Raw genomic sequence first — 20,105 nt, 5'->3', positions numbered from 1 at the left:
ATAAGCCAGGCACATACAGACAAGCTTCCTATATTTTCACTTATTTGAGGGAGCTAAAAGTTAAAATAATTTAACTCATAAAGACAGATAATACAATGATGGTTACCAGAGGCTGGGGAGTGTAGTGCAGGCTGGGCAGAAGTGAGGATGGTTAATGAGTACGAAATTATAGTTACATAGAATAAATAAGATCTATTTATTGATAGCACAACAGAGTAATTGCAGTTGATAATGTTATTGTAAATTTAAAAATAACTAAAAGAGAATAATTGAAATGTTTAGAATGCAAATAAATGATAAATGCTTCAGGTAATTAACCATTTACCCTAATGTGGTTCTTATTCAGTATATGCCTGTATCAAAATATCACGTGTCCCATAAATATATATATGCCTACTATATAACCACAAAAAATAAAAAATAATTAATTTAAGAAAAGAAACAAAAAACCCAGGACAGGTTCTTCTCAAAGAGTCACTATCAGATTGGTTCCTAAGCACAGGAGAATAACATTTAAAATTAATATTTAGAGAAAATTGAAAGCTAAACATTTAAAATTTAAAGGTGAAGTTTTCATTAAAAATAATCTTTCACCCTATACTTATGTTGAAGACCTCCTTAATCTAGGTAGCTCTATCCCATTGAGCTGCCAATTATGTAACCAAGGCAACCAATAGTGCAGAAATATTAAATGTTAGATTACTAAAGCATGTGAAAGAATTTCTCCCTCCCTATTTTTTTCTTTCTTTCTTTCTTTCTTTTTTTTTTTTTTTTTTTTTTGTTTAGACGGAGTCTCACACTGTCTTCTGGGCTGGAGTGTGGAGTGGGGTGGCGCAATCTTGACTCACTGCACCTCCGCCTCCCAGGTTCAAGCGATTAAGTGGCTGGGATTACAGGTGCCTGCCACCACGTCCTGACTAATTTTTTTGTATTTTTAGTAGACACAGGGTTTCACTATATTGGCCAGGCTGGTCTTGAACTCCCGACCTCATGACCCACCTGCATCGGCCTCCGAAAGTGCTGGGATTACAGGCATGAGCCAATGTGCCCGGCTCCCTGTTTTCTTGACTACTGTCTCTGCTAAGTTTGCTCATCTGCTATTCCTCTTTCAGGAACTCCTACTAGACCTGGTTGAAGTTTTCCATTTTATCTTACTTCCATTAACCTCTTTTGTGTGCTTTCTCTATCTCCATTTTATGTACTGTATTCTATGTAATTTGTGATTACTTAATATATTTACAATCTTTAATTTAATATAATTAATATGTGTTAACATATTAATTTTAGTTTTCTCTACTTAAAATTAGTTTCTCTACTTAAAATTCATGCCTACTTTTTTCATTTCTACATTTTCTGTTTGCTTGTTTATAACATGTTTAGTACTATACTGTGTAATGAATCATAAACCATTTTACTGAATGCTTTAAATATGCTTATGTAGAAATGCATTTCTGGCTGCACTGTCACGTGCTGTTTTGGAAGTATAAATTTGCCCATGTATTTAATTTGCTGATTATCTTTCTTCTTTGGTTATTTTTATATCTCTTCCTCAAAGAAGGTTTGTATGTGTGTATATGTGTAGTTTTACATATATCCTGAATATTGGCATTTCTGTTTAGAAGATTTTTGCATTTTTCTTTGGCTGAATTTAGTTAGGAAGAATGTTTTATTTAATTTTTCAGCTATGTGTTTCTGAACATTACTTTTTTTTCTTTTTCTCTTTCTTTCTTTTTCTTTTTCTCTTTCTTTCTTTTTCTTTTCTTCTCTTCTCTTCTTTTCTGTTTTGTTTTTTTTGGACAGAGTCTTGCATTGTCGCCCAGGCTGGAGTGCAGCAGCACAATCTTGGTTCACTGAAACTTCCGCCTCCTGGGTTCAAGCGATTGTCCTGTCTCAGCCTCCCGAGTAGCTGGGATTGCAGGCATGTGCCACAACACCCAGCTAATTTTTGTATTTTTAGTAGAGACAGGGTTTCACCATGTTGACCAGGCTGGTCTCGAACTCCTGACCTCAAGTGATCTGCCAGCCTCGGCCTCCCAAACTGCTGGGATTACAGGCATGAGCCACCGTGCCCGGGCTGGACATTACTTTTAATAAAAATAAGGAGTCTGTGTCAATGACTGCAGTATATCTTGTGTGTGTGTCTGTGTGTGTGTGTGTGTGTGTTTTACGAGTTTTTCTAGAGGCTTTTTAAAGAGTAAGATCCATTCTCTTTATGCTGGCTCTTATGCTCCAAATTTGGTTTTTGCAACACTATTTCTTCCTATCACACGGTACTCACCAGAATGAATGTTGTTCCTATCAACTGAGTAGTCTCATCTTATCTTTGCATATATTGTCTCCAAAAGGAGAAATTTTATCCCCTAATGAAATCCAACTTGGCTTCATTTTATCCTGTAGCCTTTTCTGAACATTTAAGTTCACTCTATATCTATTATTTAAAATTTACTTTTATCTACATTTGTGTTAAAAATGAATCATTATTTTACATATTAAAAATTAACTATTGGCCGGGCGTGATGGCTCACGCATGTAATCTAAGCACTTTGGGAAGCCGAAGTGGGAGAGTCATTTAAGGTCAAGAGTTTGAGATGAGCCTGGCCAACATGGTGAAACCCCATCTCTACCACCAGGCATGGTGGTGGGTGCCTATAATCCCAGCTATTTGGGAGGCTGAGGCAGGAGAATCACTTGAAGTGGGGAGGCAGAGGTTGCAGTGAGCCAAGATCGCTCCACTACACTCCAGCCTGGATGATAAGAGTGAGACTCTGTCTCAAAATAAATAAATAAGAAATTAACTATTATAAGCATATAGTTGATATGATTATATCAGTAACAAAAATATAGTGGTGCTAAATCAGTTCTAGATATACTATTTTTATTATTGTTACATAAGAAATTCCTTGATTGAAGACTTAACTCTGCATTGCTTATGTTTACAAATCCTCTCAATGTGCCTACAATTATAGACTGAGGAAAAACCAAGTGAAAAATCTTTTAACTAAGTTTTCAAGAAAATTCAAAAAAGAAAACATTTTATGGCCATGAACATTCTCATTGGGTTCTATGTAGGAAAATGATTTAGAAAGTCAGTAAACAAGTAACCATAAACTATTTTGTAATTGCTGTTTATCATTTTTGGAAAATGTCAACAGCTTAACTTTCCTTTAAGATGGTGTATTAAAAAGAATTATCACTGCATGCAGGTATTCTAGTTTTCTCCTTCGTTATCAATCAATATTTGAAAGAAGTTGAATACTGTTAAGATAATTTCCCAAAATAATTTTAAGACTTTGTTATCTGCATGTCTCTTGCATCACTTTTGTATGGTAAAATGAAATGGTGCAATAAAAAACTACAGGGATTTCATTGTGTTGTCCAGCACTAAAATCAGCACTCAGTTAATATTCTTCTTTTAAATAGTCAGAATTTTTTTTCAACATGATGGTTCCTTAATTTAAAATAATTTAATAGCTTTTGATTAACATTCTTTTTATGGATAATTTTCTTTATTTGATAATCATTGTTCATAGACACACTTTATACTTATGCAAATTTTTGTGAGTTGTTATCTTGCAGACATAGATAATACTAACATCTTTATGTCTGTTAATTTTCTTTTAAATGTAAGATGGAGAGTTAGGCAAGAAGGTAAGTTGCATCTGTTTTGTCACTTGGCTCTGCACACAATTACCAAGAGATACATAAAGCTTCCACTTAAGCCTTAGAATCATAAGAATAAGAGTTATGACATACTGTGCACCAGCTTAAAAGCATCTAAAACTCCAGAGTGTGGAGCCTAACTGATTTTGTTCAGTACATTAATCAAAGCACCTTTGACAACTAGAATTATGTTGTTATTTATGTGAGGCACTCAAAACTGTTCTTGATACCCCAGTGGTATTTATTTCACTATTCTGGAGTAGTGACAGAGGGGGAAAATAAAGAAAACATCTCAGTTAAAATATCAAAACAGTAAATAAAAATGGTAAAATATTCATAATCAAACATACATGAACTACTTGACTTTTAGAACCAAACATTAATGCTGCATATTATCTATAATATGTTGCAGAAATAAGCTACAAAATATTTTATATTTGCTGTTTTCTTCCTAAGTAGTAAAATTATGTTTATATTATCTTTATTTTTATAGTTTGTAATATTATATGTTTTTAAATGTAGTCTCCTTCCCAATAAATGAACAGCAAACTAAAACTAAAATTTTAATCAATATCAAATATGGCTATATTTGTGTATTATTATTAAAAGTAATTAAAAGTTGAAAAAAATTCTGGGCTCAAAAAGAACACAGTTGTAGAAATAAGTATTTGACCATAGAAAATATAGAGAACTGAATAATAGCTGTTGGATTTAACTTTAGTATTTTTGTGTTTGCAAATTTAACAGGAAAGTTGCAAATTTAACAGATATGTTCTGCTATTATGCTTATTAAACCTGTACTATGTTACCAACAAAGTCTTAATTGGGACACCACATTATGATCCCTTGCCTCAACTACACTAATTCTAAATAACAGTGAACTGAATCCTGAAATCCAGAAATCTAGAGATCTGCCTTTATTTTTCTTTGATTTATACTTACTTATTGTTACTGTAGAAAATCTACATATTTCAAGATTTTCAGGACAGAAGAAGGCTGTTTTGAGGGAAAATATGTAATCAAATCCAGGAATGTTACTATGAGGGAAAATGGAAAGATGCGTGTGCAACTAGATATTTGTTTAGGGAACCATCTAATTATCCTAAACAGCATTGATAAAATTGCTTAGCTTATCAAAGTCAAATACAATCTCAAGTCCAGAACTAGGGCTATAACCACTTCTGTTTGTGGATAAGAATATGTACAACAATCATAGGTGGCACAATCACATTAATTAAAGTTTTAACTAAATGTAATAAACAAAACTTATAATCTCAGTATGCTTATATGACTTGCACATTGCCATTTATCCCATATATATTAGCAAAATATGTTACTATAGAGGGACAATATGTCTCTGGCACAGCTCCAAATCATCCTTTTTTTTTTTTTTTTTGAGATAAGATCTCAGTCTGTCATCTGGGCTGAAGTGTAGGGGCATGAATATGGCTCACTGCAGCCTCTACCTTTACCTTAAGTAATCTTCCTGCCTCAGCATCCCAAGTAGCTAGAACTACCAGTGTGTGCCACCATGTTTGGCTAATTTATTTATATATTTATTTTTTGTAGAGACAGGGTCTTGCCATATTGTCCAGGCTGGTCTTGAACCTTTGGGCTCAGGCAATTCTCCTATCTTGGCCTCACAAAATGTCAGGATTACAGGTGTGAGCCGCCATGCCCAGCCTAAATTATACTTTTGAATAAAAAAAATTTAATGCATGAACTATCTTCCATTCTAAAATTTCTAGTTCTAATTATTTATGTCATCTCATTGTTGCCTATTCTGGATAATTAGCATAATATTTAAATTTTAATACTGAAAAACAAATTCTCTACTTTTCCATAAATTAATCAATCCTTACCTTCAAAAGATGTATTAAATCAATTAATTATGACTTACTTTCCAAGATTTTTCAATTCATTTACGGAACATTTAAGTTTTATTTTAAATTTACTAATTTTATCCAGGGAAAAAGGCACATTCATGTCTAAGACGGTCTCTGTGCGACAGTGAGGACTGGACTCACCCCAAGTTAGTACAAATACCTAATTTTTTATAAAATGTTAATATTTAATGTTACAAAGTTGGGTTTTGTGAAACAGTGAACATTCTAAAGTGGTTGATTACAGATTGTGTTTTAAACAGACATAACTTTTCTCTTGTGAAGGCTAATTATATTTTACTAAATTTTAATTATTTTGTTACAAAATAGTTTTTGTTTATTTTAACTACATTACCTAGGAACGCTGTAAACAGCTCTCTATTTCTCTTTCTCTCAGAGAAACTTAAAAAAATCAGTAACTACCCTCTTAGTTAATGTCAAAATATTGAACCTTTTCCCCGTAAGACTGTGAACAAGGTGAATATCCTCATATATTCTACTTACAATCAGCGTAGAACTTGAGATACTAGCCATTGTAATACAGCCAAAAAAAATGAAATAGAATAAAGCTCAGAAATGAAAACATGTCTTTAATTCGATGGCATGATGATTAATGTAATAAATCGTAAAAATTCTACAAGACAACTCATAGATTAAGATAAGTTATCATGGTCTCAGAATACAATGTTAGTATACAACACCTGACAATACATTTCAATTCCAGTGATGAACAATTGTCAATGAGTTTTAAAATTCTATTTACAATAGCATCCAAAACATAAAATGCTTACAGATAAACTTTCTAAAAATATGGTGCACATTATTTCACATATTATTTTTAGAATATGTGTATGATATCTACACTAAGTGCTTCAATGCATTATCAAAAGAAACTTTTAAATACTTACATAAATAAAGTAATATCATGTGTATTAAAAGACTCAATATTGTTAATATGGTAATCCTCACCACATCTGTCTATTGATTTTAATTTAAATGCAGGTTTAATTTCAGAATTACAGTAGATTTTCTGTTAAAATGGGAAAGCTGATAGAAACGGGTATACACATATGTAGTTATCTTATTTTCAACCAAATTATCAAAACAGTTCAATGTAGATACACATTTAATTTGGAATAAACAGGAGAAAAAAATGGAACAACCCTTACCACACCTCAAATTAAAAACTAATTTCAGATTGTGTGTTCGTCCATTTTCACGCTGCTATATAGAACTGCCAGAGACTGGGTAATTTATAAAGGGAAAAGGTTAATTGACTCACAGTTCAGCATGGCTGGGGCGGCCTCAGGAAACTTACAGTCATTGCAGAAGGCTAAGGGGATGCAAGACACATTCTTCACAAGGTGCCAGGAAGGAGAAATACTGAGCAAAGAAGGAAGAGTCCCTTACAAAACCATCAGATCTCATGAGATTCACTCATTATCACAAGAACAGTATAGGTGAAACTGCCCCCCCATGATTTACTTACCTCCACCTGGTCACTCCCTTAACATGTGAAGATTATGAGGATTATGAGAATTACAATTCAAGATAAGATTTGGAGAGCAACACAAAGCCTAACCATATCAGATGGGTAATAGACTTAAACCTAAAAAAGGAAAACAATAATATCCTTAGGGTGGACAGCATAGGAAAACATTCGTGACTGAGGTCTGCGAAGACAATTTTTTAACACAAGAACAGAAACAAATAACCATTACATGATAAATTAGACTTCAATAAAATCGAAATCAGCTCAATAAAAGACAATGTTAATTTATGTATACTTTTTCTTTTATTCTTATGATTTTTGTGTTTTCTCCAAGAAACTTTTGCCTGACCCATGATCACATAGGTGCCTAATATCAAGTTGAGAGAAATCTTACACTACAAATTTACTGAGAGTTTGCACCATGAATAAATTCCAAATATTGTCAAAAGGTATTTCTGTCAGTTAAAATGATCTTATGTTTCTTATTTTATGTTACTTTGAAGAATTATACCACTAGGTTTTAAAATGTTAATTAACTTTTCAGTATTCAGAGAAACCTACATGGCTATAATGTTTTAACTTTAAAAAATATTGATGGATTTATTTGCCTGTATTTTAGCTATGGATGTGTGCCTTTGTTCATGACAAATCTAGGTCTATAATTTATTTCCTTATTTCCTTATAATGTCTTAGTAAGGTTTTGACATTAGAATTATGCTGACACCATACAACAGTTGAGAAAGTTTCTTCTTTTTCTGTGTTCTGAATGTGGTTCTTCAGGTTTGATGTGATGTCTCTTACATATTTAAGACTACAGAATGTTTCTTACTGTGGTCAGATCCCACTTTATGAAGGGACTTTATCTTTGGAACTTTTCTTTTACTGGGAAATTATCCCTCAGTAATTCTACGTAGCAACATCCAAAATGGGCATTGGGGAATATGTTCCTGGGATCAGCAGAGTTTTTGTGTCCTATTCTCTACCATGAAAGGTAAGGGTAAGATTAATTTTTATACCCAAATAGTCATAGTTTTTTAGTACTGTCATTTGACTTTATTTACTTTGAGTGGAAAGGGTGGTCAGGTAAGAAATTTTGTTTTTGGTGGTGGTGTTGGTATTTTTTGTTTTGTTTTGATTTGAGTTTGTGATTTTCAAATCTTTTGATGTAAGTTTCTTGTACCAATAATCATAGTCATAGGTCTTTTCAAGCTACTTTACCTGTTTTTTTGTTTCTTTTTGTTTTGTTTTTGTTTTAACCTTGTGCTTGTTGCCTAATGGGAAATAGTGGCAATATGACACTATTTGAGAAGGATTATCTGTAGATCAACAAGGTTGTTTATTCAAAATTAGCTTCAGTAAATAACTTGGAACAGAGATCTCATATTCAAAATTAAATGTTAAGAAAAAGAAATTGCACTCAACATTACTTACTCTGCAAATCTGTTGAATCACCATTGACTTAAACTATTAATCATAGCAAAATGCATTTTCAACTATTTATAGTTTTATATTTCTTAAGGCCTTATACTTAATGGGTATTGAAATCCCTCATATATTTTTAAGTAGGAATAAGTAATTTGACTTTTTTCTTATTTAAAATTTTCTTGAAAACTAAGCGGAGAATTTCATTAGAAAGTACCTAACCTTATTGGATAAATGTTAATGATGTATTTTTTACATTAATTGTGTTATAATACCTTTGGAACAAAGAAAAAGAGTGAACAAATTAGAAGAAAGCAGGATTAATTTTAAAAATCTAAGTTTATATGCTCCTTTAAGGTAAATGCATGCAGGAGAAATTTAAAAATTGGGTGCTATATATTAGGCTAGCAGTTTCCAGTTTACCGTTAGATAATAAAAGTAAGATCTGCTTTTGACAAGGGACTGATTAGTTCCAGAAAGATGAAAAATCCATTCTTCTCTAAGAATCTTCTCTGCCAAGATGTATCTATTAAGGCTGGCTGCTTCAACCAGATCTTTATAGTACACTCTAGTGGAACTGTGGATCACAGTCATATTTAAGTAAGTTCACTTTAAATCACATAAAATGATAAAATAATGCTCAACTGGGATGATGGAAAACAAAATCAGTCTATGTTTATCAGAAAATAGGAATTTCACTATAAATAATAAAGGCAATCATTGATTATAATATGAACACCAAGTGGGCATACATGTTTATATAAAATATATATTTAATATACATGTGTATTATGATAGTAGTAATCTAAAACAAAATATGAAAATGTTCTATTTTTCCTCATATTACTTTTATTAAAAATGCAAAGGAATTGGAGTAACTAGAAATAAATCAGATGACAGAATTTAAGTTTAGAATAAAACAACAGATCATCTACCCTTCAAAAAGATAAAAAGGACATGTCTGCAGCCATTAACATACAACAAAATATCCATTCATTGGCAAAAAATAAATTTCGATCACTTTTATTAAATTCCAACATTTTCTATTTATTATTTATTCCTTTAAAAGCACTTGGAAAGTCAGAACAAAATCTAAAAACAATTTTGTAAAGGGATAAAAGTGTTTGTGAACGCCTGAATCCAACACACTCTTGTGCCTATGATCTATTGAGAAACATGTCAGGCAGTGAAATTTCTTTCAGTCTTTTAAAACCTCCACAGTGTTATTGTTAATAATATATGATCTATATAAAGGTGATGACAAGTGATGAAAGGAACAGCTACTTAGAAAGAAATGCCAATTTCCTCTTGATGATGTGTTCTACTTGCTTCTGATGTCAAGACAGTAAAGCCCATTAATGAGAACTTTAATTTTGTGTTACTTTAAGATATAACAGGGTAGCTAGGTCTCCCTAACCTATCCTTCCACCCCTGATTATTTTGTCAATTTGATTTCCTTTGAGTCAGTGCTATTCTACAATCTTCCTGTTTAGCATTTGCTTTTATGGATTAGGCCTTTCACTCTCATCTTTCAAACTTATAAAAAAGTAGATGTTTTCTAAAAGTGGTATTCACATGATTGAATTTTTATAATAGTAGAAAACATTATAGATGTCACCCAATGCCTTGTTCTTAGACATTTGCACTCTGACATTGATGAAGTATTTTCAAAGAAAAAAACAGTCTGAAGTCAAAGATTACCATAGTCATTACAGGCATTATACAAAAGTTGTGTATCAAAATGTAAACTATGCGAGTGCTACTAGATGCTAATGAGTAGTATCTACAAAGGTTAAATATAAATGCACATAATTATAGCTTTCTTGTGACAAGAAATTATTACTTTCTTTCTTACCCACAAGACATAGCTTTAAAATAACAAACTGAAATGAAAGTATATTTATTCTGCAATCATAAGAGAACTAGCAAATGTAAAAATATAGCACAGCATTTGAGACAGTTTGAATATGTATTGCTACTGCCTGTAGAGAAGATTAAAAATTTCTAACTGATGAAGTTGTATATAATACCACATTTGAATTTTGAAATTTAAACTGGTAAGAAAATATATATTTTCATTTATGTCAAATTTATTACATGATCAGAGTGAAAATCTTAGAAAACGTCAACTAGTTCCCAGTTAAAATCTATAATGAAGTATTGTGAAGCAAGACTACCAGAGTAAAAGATTGTTTCATAAGAATAAATTAATCATGAATTAATTTTCCTGCATAATAAACATAAATTATAAATCACTATAAGATGTCCTGTGTTGAGTTTAGAAATGTAAGTTGCATTATTGAGTTGATTAATAGGCAGTTGCTCTATAATGTAGTTGTAGATTTAAGTTTAGATTAGATATAATCAGCATGATTATGAAAATGAGGGATACCAATAAATGTTAAGTGAAAAAATAAAAATTGGATTTTATAACTGTAATTAATAAAATCTGTGTATACATATGCATAGACACCAGGCTTGGAGAGAAACATTTAAAAGAAAACAACAATTTAAAATTTATAATAAGAAATTTATTTCTTTTGGGTTATTACTACAATAATTTTGATGAAGTAAATTTATTTTGGTAAATAAACTTCAGTAATCTTTTGAAGGTACTAAGAGGCCAATAATTTATAACATATAATACTCATAGAAATTAAAGTATAAGGATAATTTGAGGGACAATCTTGGATAATTAAGTTACACTAATTATTTCATACTTGCTGACTGGAAATAGGACAATTACAGTTCAAGAGTTTTTTTATGCATGACAGTTTAATTTGTTAGGGATTGCATATTTTTTCAGGTAAATATAATGTACTCAGAAGGCAAATTGTCCCTAAAGTCTCTCCTCTTACTTTTTAAGTTGTAAAATTTGCACCTTTATCTTTCTTTTCTAAAATGAAATAAATATACATTATTATCTAAAATCAAAAACAAATACAAATTAATGTAAGTTCTTAGCATGGCTTACAAGGACTTATAAGATCCAGACCCTTGGAAACTCTCTGATCTCTTTGCCATTCATTATTTTTATATTTATTTATTATCTATATACTTATTTACTTAACTTGTTTTTTTGTTTGTTTGTTTGTTTTTTGATGGAGTCTCTCTCTGTCAGCCAGAATGGAGTGTAGTGGCGTGATCTTGGCTCACAACAACTTCTGCTTCCCACATTCAAGTGATCCTCCCACCTTATACTCCTGAGTAGCTGGAACCACAGGTGCGCACCTCCACGTCCATCTAATTTTTGTATTTTTGGTAGAGATGGGGTTTTGCCATGTTGCCCAAGCTAGTTTTGAAGTCCTGAGCTCAACTGATCCTCCCGCCTCAGCCTCCCAAAGTGTTGTAACTACAGGATAGAGCAACTGTGTCTGGAAATTCATTATTTTTCACTGGGATACAGCCACAATTTTTGTCCTCCTGTTCTTTGAGCACTCCATGTTTGATCTTGCCTCAGGGGACGTGCACTTGCCCTTGACGTTGCCTTGAATGCTCCCCCAACCCTCCATATGCCCATCTGCCAGTCTCTTTCATTTTGTTCAGGTCACTATGTTTATGACAAACCCTCAGAAATAATATTGCTAATTATTCTATAAAAATAGTGGTATTTGCATTCATAGTTCCCTAGCATATTTTCAACCTTTATGAAAGATCATAGAGTCACCTTATTTTTATATGTGTGAATGTGTATGTTTGTGTGTATATGTGTGTGTGTGTGTGTGTGTGTGTTTCCTATCTACATCCTAAGGAATATCCACAGGGACATTTTCTGTCTTGTTTGCTGCTGTAGCCTAGAAGAGCATCTGATGGATATGCAGTGTTGAATACATATTTATTTGAATGAATTGATAAGTCAGTTAAGAAAGGCTTAATAGTCCAGGGTTCAGCAAAAGTGATCCCATCATTCTTTTATTCTCCCAATCGCTATTGTGAAGAGGTATAAGGAAGAACCAAGAAACAGTATTTAAGTTATGTACTGCATCCTTTGGCATTGATGTTACAGTATTTCACGAAAGGCCCGAGGTAAATAGACGTTTTACATTTTTAATTCTGGGAACAATAGAGAATAGTTATATGACCATAAGTTTAAATGATACTAAATGTCAGCTATCATTGGTGCCGTCCAACTGCGAGCCAATCATAAAACTGATTACAAATGTACATGTATGCTTAAATCTAGTTATAAATATGCGCGTGTGTGTGTGTGCATGGAATTTTAACAATGCCTTGTAAAGACTTATTCATAACATTAAATATGACATTTCCATAGACATGATAACTTATTCTTAGTTTTACATAAAAAATATGCTCACTCAATCTCTTATTCTTAGACATTTGGGATGTTTTTCTCACCTTTTCTCTTTCATAATTCACTACTATTGAACTACTTTTTTTCAGGAATTCTAATTGGAACAGACAAAAACCCAATACATGTTTAAGCAGTAAAGTATTCATCAGGTCACAAAAAGAGGAGCAAGAGGAGCTGACTCTATGTCATACCTTGGCCTTATAATTTGATTCTTTGCCAACATGCACAGTTTTTCTCCATAGGCTGTGCATTGGGGTAGGTTCGAGAGCCACCAACTAATTCAATTTTATGTCAATCCAACTTAAAAAAAAAAGAAAAAGGGTGAACATATTGCAGTTTCAGAATATATAAATATTAGGAAAAGCAATGCTTGATCCAGTTTAGACTAAGTGTCTATTTCATGAACAAGTCATTGTTGTCTAGAAGAAAGCCAGTAGCCACCCTTGTAAATAGAGCTTGTGCAGATGTGTCTGATATCAAATGGAAAGTTTCAATAATGTGGTATAAGAGTAGCAGACAATGAAGTAAAGGGATGCAATGTGCAGAAAACCTCATTCTAAATCACCTTACACCAAATTTTTATGAATCATTATTTATTTTCGTAGGATATATTGTTAATATTATAGTATTAAAATACTAATCAAATAGATTTATTTCTATAACATGTAGTATGCATCATTGTGGATTTGATACTTAATATGTTTACTTAACACTATAGACAAACTACAATAAAGCCATGCCCTGACTGGATGTGCCTAACATTTGTCTGGTGCTTAAAGGAGTTGGCTGCATGCATGGGTAAGTTATATAATTATTATATGATATTATATATATTATTATATTATATATATTATTAATTATATTATAATTAATATTAATTATAATATATTTTATTATATATAATAAATTATATATATAATATATATATAATTATATTAATTATATTATATTATATATATTATATAATATATAAGTGAATATTAATATATATTTAAATCATAAAGCACAACGCTGTAATGAAGAATTAGTAAGAATTTGAAAGATAGGATATGATGGAAAACATATTTTATTTCAAAGCCACAAGTTAGTATGTTATCCTGCTTATATAAGGAACAGTTTTGGTAGTATTCATAAGATAAAATTTGGCATATAATTTGAATTTTAATACTTTTTAAAAATTTTAAGATGCTTAAATTCAAATCAAATATCTAATTTTTCACATAATACAAATATCTACAAACCTTTATTACTAGGTGGTTAATGTTTGCTGAGATATAAAAAAAAGGCTTATACTTTTAAAGAGCATATATTCTACTTGAGAAGACAGAAAAAACAGAAAACCCACAAGCAATGAAAAAAAAAATGCATATGTGCAATGTGGGATGCCAGAGGGATCTGCTCCACAAAATTCATCAGAAACCCAACCTAACTGAGGTTCCACTAACTTGGGACTGTACCAACTGGAACACAAAGTCTTTTCGGGCACCACAACAGAGGAACATAGAGCCAAGGGGGTGTGGGACCTTTTAATGCCTAAGAACTTCACTCCTGTTTACATTGCATTGGCTATGTTCATAGCACGAATTAGATGAATGGATGTTTGAAAATATAGGGAGACAGTTAAAATATTGATGAGAACTGCTGTTTCTGTCATTCTGTCAAATAAAGAAAAAGATGTTTCTTTTATAATGCAATGGTCGTATAAATGGAGAAAAAAATAATGAATAACTCTACCACACATGTGCTCAGTTCTTTCTATGAGGACATTATTAGTATGAAGCCAAAACTAGACAAATACATCACAGGGAAAAAATAGACTGCTATAAATGAAAGTAAAAATACACCTATCCGAATTTGGGAGACACACTAAATAAATGCTTAAAGAAATAAGTTTTAGCACTCTATGCATATATTGGAAAATTTGAAGTCTCAAATCAATACTCTAAAGTCCTACTTCAGGAACCTAGCAAAAGGAAAGCGAAATAAACCTAAAGCAAGAAGAAGGAGAAAAAATAAGGATAAGATCATATATCAGTGAAGTTATAATGAAAAAATAGAAAAGCCTTTTCTTCAGAAAATATACATTTTGTATAAAAGAGGTTAAATTTAATTTTTATCAAACATGTTTATGGGAAAATAATTCTCATTTTTAGTAGAGAAAATGATGAATCACTTGCAGTTATTAAATCATAAATCACATGATACAATGATTTCCAAACACATTTATGTTAAGTATTCTACAAAGTATTAATTATATTACATTATAAAACCTAGAATGGAGAAGGAAAACAACTTTTTAGTTTCCTAAATGCTCAAAATAGTTAACAATAATAAATTAATTCATTTTATTATCTAACAATAAGTATTCTGATATAATAGCAATAAAAAATTTAAATGCTAATGAATATCAATAAGACTTGCATTGCTGCCAACAATATTACTTAGAAAACATTTATACTTTACTATCAGTTGGAAAGTCTGTAAAAATGTCTTGAACTTGGCCTGTTCTCTGATTCAGGATGGAGAAGGATTCAACATTTAATGGCAGTTAGAATCAAATTTTTTTTTTTTTTTTTTTTTTTTTTTTATTATACTTTAAGTTTTAGGGTACATGTGCACATTGTGCGGGTTAGTTACATATGTATACATGTGCCATGCTGGTGGTATATCTCCCAATGCTATCCCTCCCCCCTCCCCCCACCCCACAACAGTCCCCAGAGTGTGATATTCCCCTTCCTGTGTCCATGTGATCTCATTGTTCAATTCCCACCTATGAGTGAGACTATGCGGTGTTTGGTTTTTTGTTCTTGCGATAGTTTACTGCGAATGATGGTTTCCAATTTCATCCATGTCCCTACAAAGGACATGAACTCATCATTTTTTATGGCTGCATAGTATTCCATGGTGTATATGTGCCACATTTTCTTAATCCAGTCTATCATTGTTGGACATTTGGGTTGGTTCCAAGTCTTTGCTATTGTGAATAATGCCGCAATAAACATACGTGTGCATGTGTCTTTATAGCAGCATGATTTATAGTCCTTTGGGTATATACCCAGTAATGGGATGGCTGGGTCAAATGGTATTTCTAGTTCTAGATCCCTGAGGAATCGCCACACTGACTTCCACAATGGTTGAACTAGTTTACAGTCCCACCAACAGTGTAAAAGTGTTCCTATTTCTCCACATCCTCTCCAGCACCTGTTGTTTCCTGACTTTTTAATGATTGCCATTCTAACTGGTGTGAGATGATATCTCATAGTGGTTTTGATTTGCATTTCTCTGATGGCCAGTGATGATGAGCATTTTTTCATGTGTTTTTTGGCTGCATAAATGTCTTCTTTTGAGAAGTGTCTGTTCATGTCCTTCGCCCACTTTTTGATGGGGTTGTTTGTTTTTTTCTTGTAAATTTGTTTGAGTTCTTTGTAGATTCTGGATATTAGCCCTTTGTCAGATGAGTAGGTTGCGAAAATTTTCTCCCATGTTGTAGGTTGCCTGTTCACTCTGATGGTAGTTTCTTTTGCTGTGCAGAAGCTCTTTAGTTTAATTAGATCCCATTTGTCAATTTTGGCTTTTGTTGCCATTGCTTTTGGTGTTTTGGACATGAAGTCCTTGCCCACGCCTATGTCCTGAATGGTAATGCCTAGGTTTTCTTCTAGGGTTTTTATGGTTTTAGGTCTAACGTTTAAATCTTTAATCCATCTTGAATTGATTTTTGTATAAGGTGTAAGGAAGGGATCCAGTTTCAGCTTTCTACATATGGCTAGCCAGTTTTCCCAGCACCATTTATTAAATAGGGAATCCTTTCCCCATTGTTTGTTTTTCTCAGGTTTGTCAAAGATCAGATAGTTGTAGGTATGCGGCGTTATTTCTGAGGGCTCTGTTCTGTTCCATTGATCTATATCTCTGTTTTGGTACCAGTACCATGCTGTTTTTGTTACTGTAGCCTTGTAGTATAGTTTGAAGTCAGGTAGTGTGATGCCTCCAGCTTTGTTCTTTTGGCTTAGGATTGACTTGGCAATGCGGGCTCTTTTTTGGTTCCATATGAACTTTAAAGTAGTTTTTTCCAATTCTGTGAAGAAAGTCATTGGTAGCTTGATGGGGATGGTATTGAATCTGTAAATTACCTTGGGCAGTATGGCCATTTTCACGATATTGATTCTTCCTACCCATGAGCATGGAATGTTCTTCCATTTGTTTGTATCCTCTTTTATTTCCTTGAGCAGTGGTTTGTAGTTCTCCTTGAAGAGGTCCTTCACATCCCTTGTAAGTTGGATTCCTAGGTATTTTATTCTCTTTGAAGCAATTGTGAATGGGAGTTCACTCATGATTTGGCTCTCTGTTTGTCTGTTGTTGGTGTATAAGAATGCTTGTGATTTTTGTACATTGATTTTGTATCCTGAGACTTTGCTGAAGTTGCTTATCAGCTTAAGGAGATTTTGGGCTGAGACAATGGGGTTTTCTAGATAAACAATCATGTTGTCTGCAAACAGGGACAATTTGACTTCCTCTTTTCCTAATTGAATACCCTTTATTTCCTTCTCCTGCCTGATTGCCCTGGCCAGAACTTCCAACACTATGTTGAATAGGAGCGGTGAGAGAGGGCATCCCTGTCTTGTGCCAGTTTTCAAAGGGAATGCTTCCAGTTTTTGCCCATTCAGTATGATATTGGCTGTGGGTTTGTCATAGATAGCTCTTATTATTTTGAAATACGTCCCATCAATACCTAATTTATTGAGAGTTTTTAGCATGAAGGGTTGTTGAATTTTGTCAAAGGCTTTTTCTGCATCTATTGAGATAATCATGTGGTTTTTGTCTTTGGCTCTGTTTATATGCTGGATTACATTTATTGATTTGCGTATATTGAACCAGCCTTGCATCCCGGGGATGAAGCCCACTTGATCATGGTGGATAAGCTTTTTGATGTGCTGCTGGATTCGGTTTGCCAGTATTTTATTGAGGATTTTTGCATCAATGTTCATCAAGGATATTGGTCTAAAATTCTCTTTTTTGGTTGTGTCTCTGCCCGGCTTTGGTATCAGAATGATGCTGGCCTCATAAAATGAGTTAGGGAGGATTCCCTCTTTTTCTATTGATTGGAATAGTTTCAGAAGGAATGGTACCAGTTCCTCCTTGTACCTCTGGTAGAATTCGGCTGTGAATCCATCTGGTCCTGGACTCTTTTTGGTTGGTAAACTATTGATTATTGCCACAATTTCAGCTCCTGTTATTGGTCTATTCAGAGATTCAACTTCTTCCTGGTTTAGTCTTGGGAGAGTGTATGTGTCAAGGAATGTATCCATTTCTTCTAGATTTTCTAGTTTATTTGCGTAGAGGTGTTTGTAGTATTCTCTGATGGTAGTTTGTATTTCTGTGGGATCGGTGGTGATATCCCCTTTATCATTTTTTATTGTGTCTATTTGATTCTTCTCTCTTTTTTTCTTTATTAGTCTTGCTAGCGGTCTATCAATTTTGTTGATCCTTTCAAAAAACCAGCTCCTGGATTCATTGATTTTTTGAAGGGTTTTTTGTGTCTCTATTTCCTTCAGTTCTGCTCTGATTTTAGTTATTTCTTGCCTTCTGCTAGCTTTTGAATGTGTTTGCTCTTGCTTTTCTAGTTCTTTTAATTGTGATGTTAGGGTGTCAATTTTGGATCTTTCCTGCTTTCTCTTGTGGGCATTTAGTGCTATAAATTTCCCTCTACACACTGCTTTGAATGCATCCCAGAGATTCTGGTATGTTGTGTCTTTGTTCTCGTTGGTTTCAAAGAACATCTTTATTTCTGCCTTCATTTCGTTATGTACCCAGTAGTCATTCAGGAGCAGGTTGTTCAGTTTCCATGTAGTTGAGCGGCTTTGAGTGAGATTTTTAATCCTGAGTTCTAGTTTGATTGCACTGTGGTCTGAGAGATAGTTTGTTATAATTTCTGTTCTTTTACATTTGCTGAGGAGAGCTTTACTTCCAACTATGTGGTCAATTTTGGAATAGGTGTGGTGTGGTGCTGAAAAAAATGTATATTCTGTTGATTTGGGGTGGAGAGTTCTGTAGATGTCTATTAGGTCCACTTGGTGCAGAGCTGAGTTCAATTCCTGGGTATCCTTGTTGACTTTCTGTCTCGTTGATCTGTCTAATGTTGACAGTGGGGTGTTAAAGTCTCCCATTATTAATGTGTGGGAGTCTAAGTCTCTTTGTAGGTCACTCAGGACTTGCTTTATGAATCTGGGTGCTCCTGTATTGGGTGCATATATATTTAGGATAGTTAGCTCCTCTTGTTGAATTGATCCCTTTACCATTATGTAATGGCCTTCTTTGTCTCTTTTGATCTTTGTTGGTTTAAAGTCTGTTTTGTCAGAGACTAGGATTGCAACCCCTGCCTTTTTTTGTTTTCCATTGGCTTGGTAGATCTTCCTCCATCCTTTTATTTTGAGCCTATGTGTGTCTCTGCACGTGAGATGGGTTTCCTGAATACAGCATACTGATGGGTCTTGACTCTTTATCCAACTTGCCAGTCTGTGTCTTTTAATTGGAGAATTTAGTCCATTTACATTTAAAGTTAATATTGTTATGTGTGAATTTGATCCTGTCATTATGATGTTAGCTGGTGATTTTGCTCATTAGTTGATGCAGTTTCTTCCTAGTCTCCATGGTCTTTACATTTCGGCATGATTTTGCAGCGGCTGGTACCGGTTGTTCCTTTCCATGTTTAGCGCTTCCTTCAGGAGCTCTTTTAGGGCAGGCCTGGTGGTGACAAAATCTCTCAGCATTTGCTTGTCTGTAAAGTATTTTATTCCTCCTTCACTTATGAAGCTTAGTTTGGCTGGATATGAAATTCTGGGTTGAAAATTCTTTTCTTTAAGAATGTTGAATATTGGCCCCCACTCTCTTCTGGCTTGTAGGGTTTCTGCCGAGAAATCCGCTGTTAGTCTGATGGGCTTCCCTTTGAGGGTAACCCGACCTTTCTCTCTGGCTGCCCTTAACATTTTTTCCTTCATTTCAACTTTGGTGAATCTGACAATTATGTGTCTTGGAGTTGCTCTTCTCGAGGAGTATCTTTGTGGTGTTCTCTGTATTTCCTGAATCTGAATGTTGGCCTGCCTTGCTAGATTGGGGAAGTTCTCCTGGATAATATCCTGCAGAGTGTTTTCCAACTTGGTTCCATTCTCCGCATCACTTTCAGGTACACCAATCAGACGTAGATTTGGTCTTTTCACATAGTCCCATATTTCTTGGAGGCTTTGCTCATTTCTTTTTATTCTTTTTTCTCTAGACTTCCCTTCTCGCTTCGTTTCATTCATTTCATCTTCCATTGCTGATACCCTTTCTTCCAGTTGATCGC

At 33.4% G+C, this 20,105-nt stretch overlaps 1 long non-coding RNA gene across 1 annotated transcript; it reads left to right on the top strand.

The window, feature by feature from the left end:
• Positions 1 to 11,581: 11,581 nt before the first annotated feature.
• Positions 11,582 to 12,939, top strand: LOC129532375 (uncharacterized). Its single transcript, XR_008678096.1, has 3 exons — positions 11,582 to 11,680; positions 12,396 to 12,483; positions 12,859 to 12,939. It is a non-coding gene; the product is annotated as an uncharacterized lncRNA (long non-coding RNA).
• Positions 12,940 to 20,105: the final 7,166 nt, after the last annotated feature.

This window comes from Gorilla gorilla, chromosome 2, assembly GCF_029281585.2.
Source record: "Gorilla gorilla gorilla isolate KB3781 chromosome 2, NHGRI_mGorGor1-v2.1_pri, whole genome shotgun sequence".
Classification (NCBI taxonomy): Eukaryota; Metazoa; Chordata; class Mammalia; order Primates; family Hominidae; genus Gorilla; species Gorilla gorilla.
Note: the sequence above shows the minus strand (reverse complement) of the source record. Positions and strands in the feature narration are given on the sequence as shown.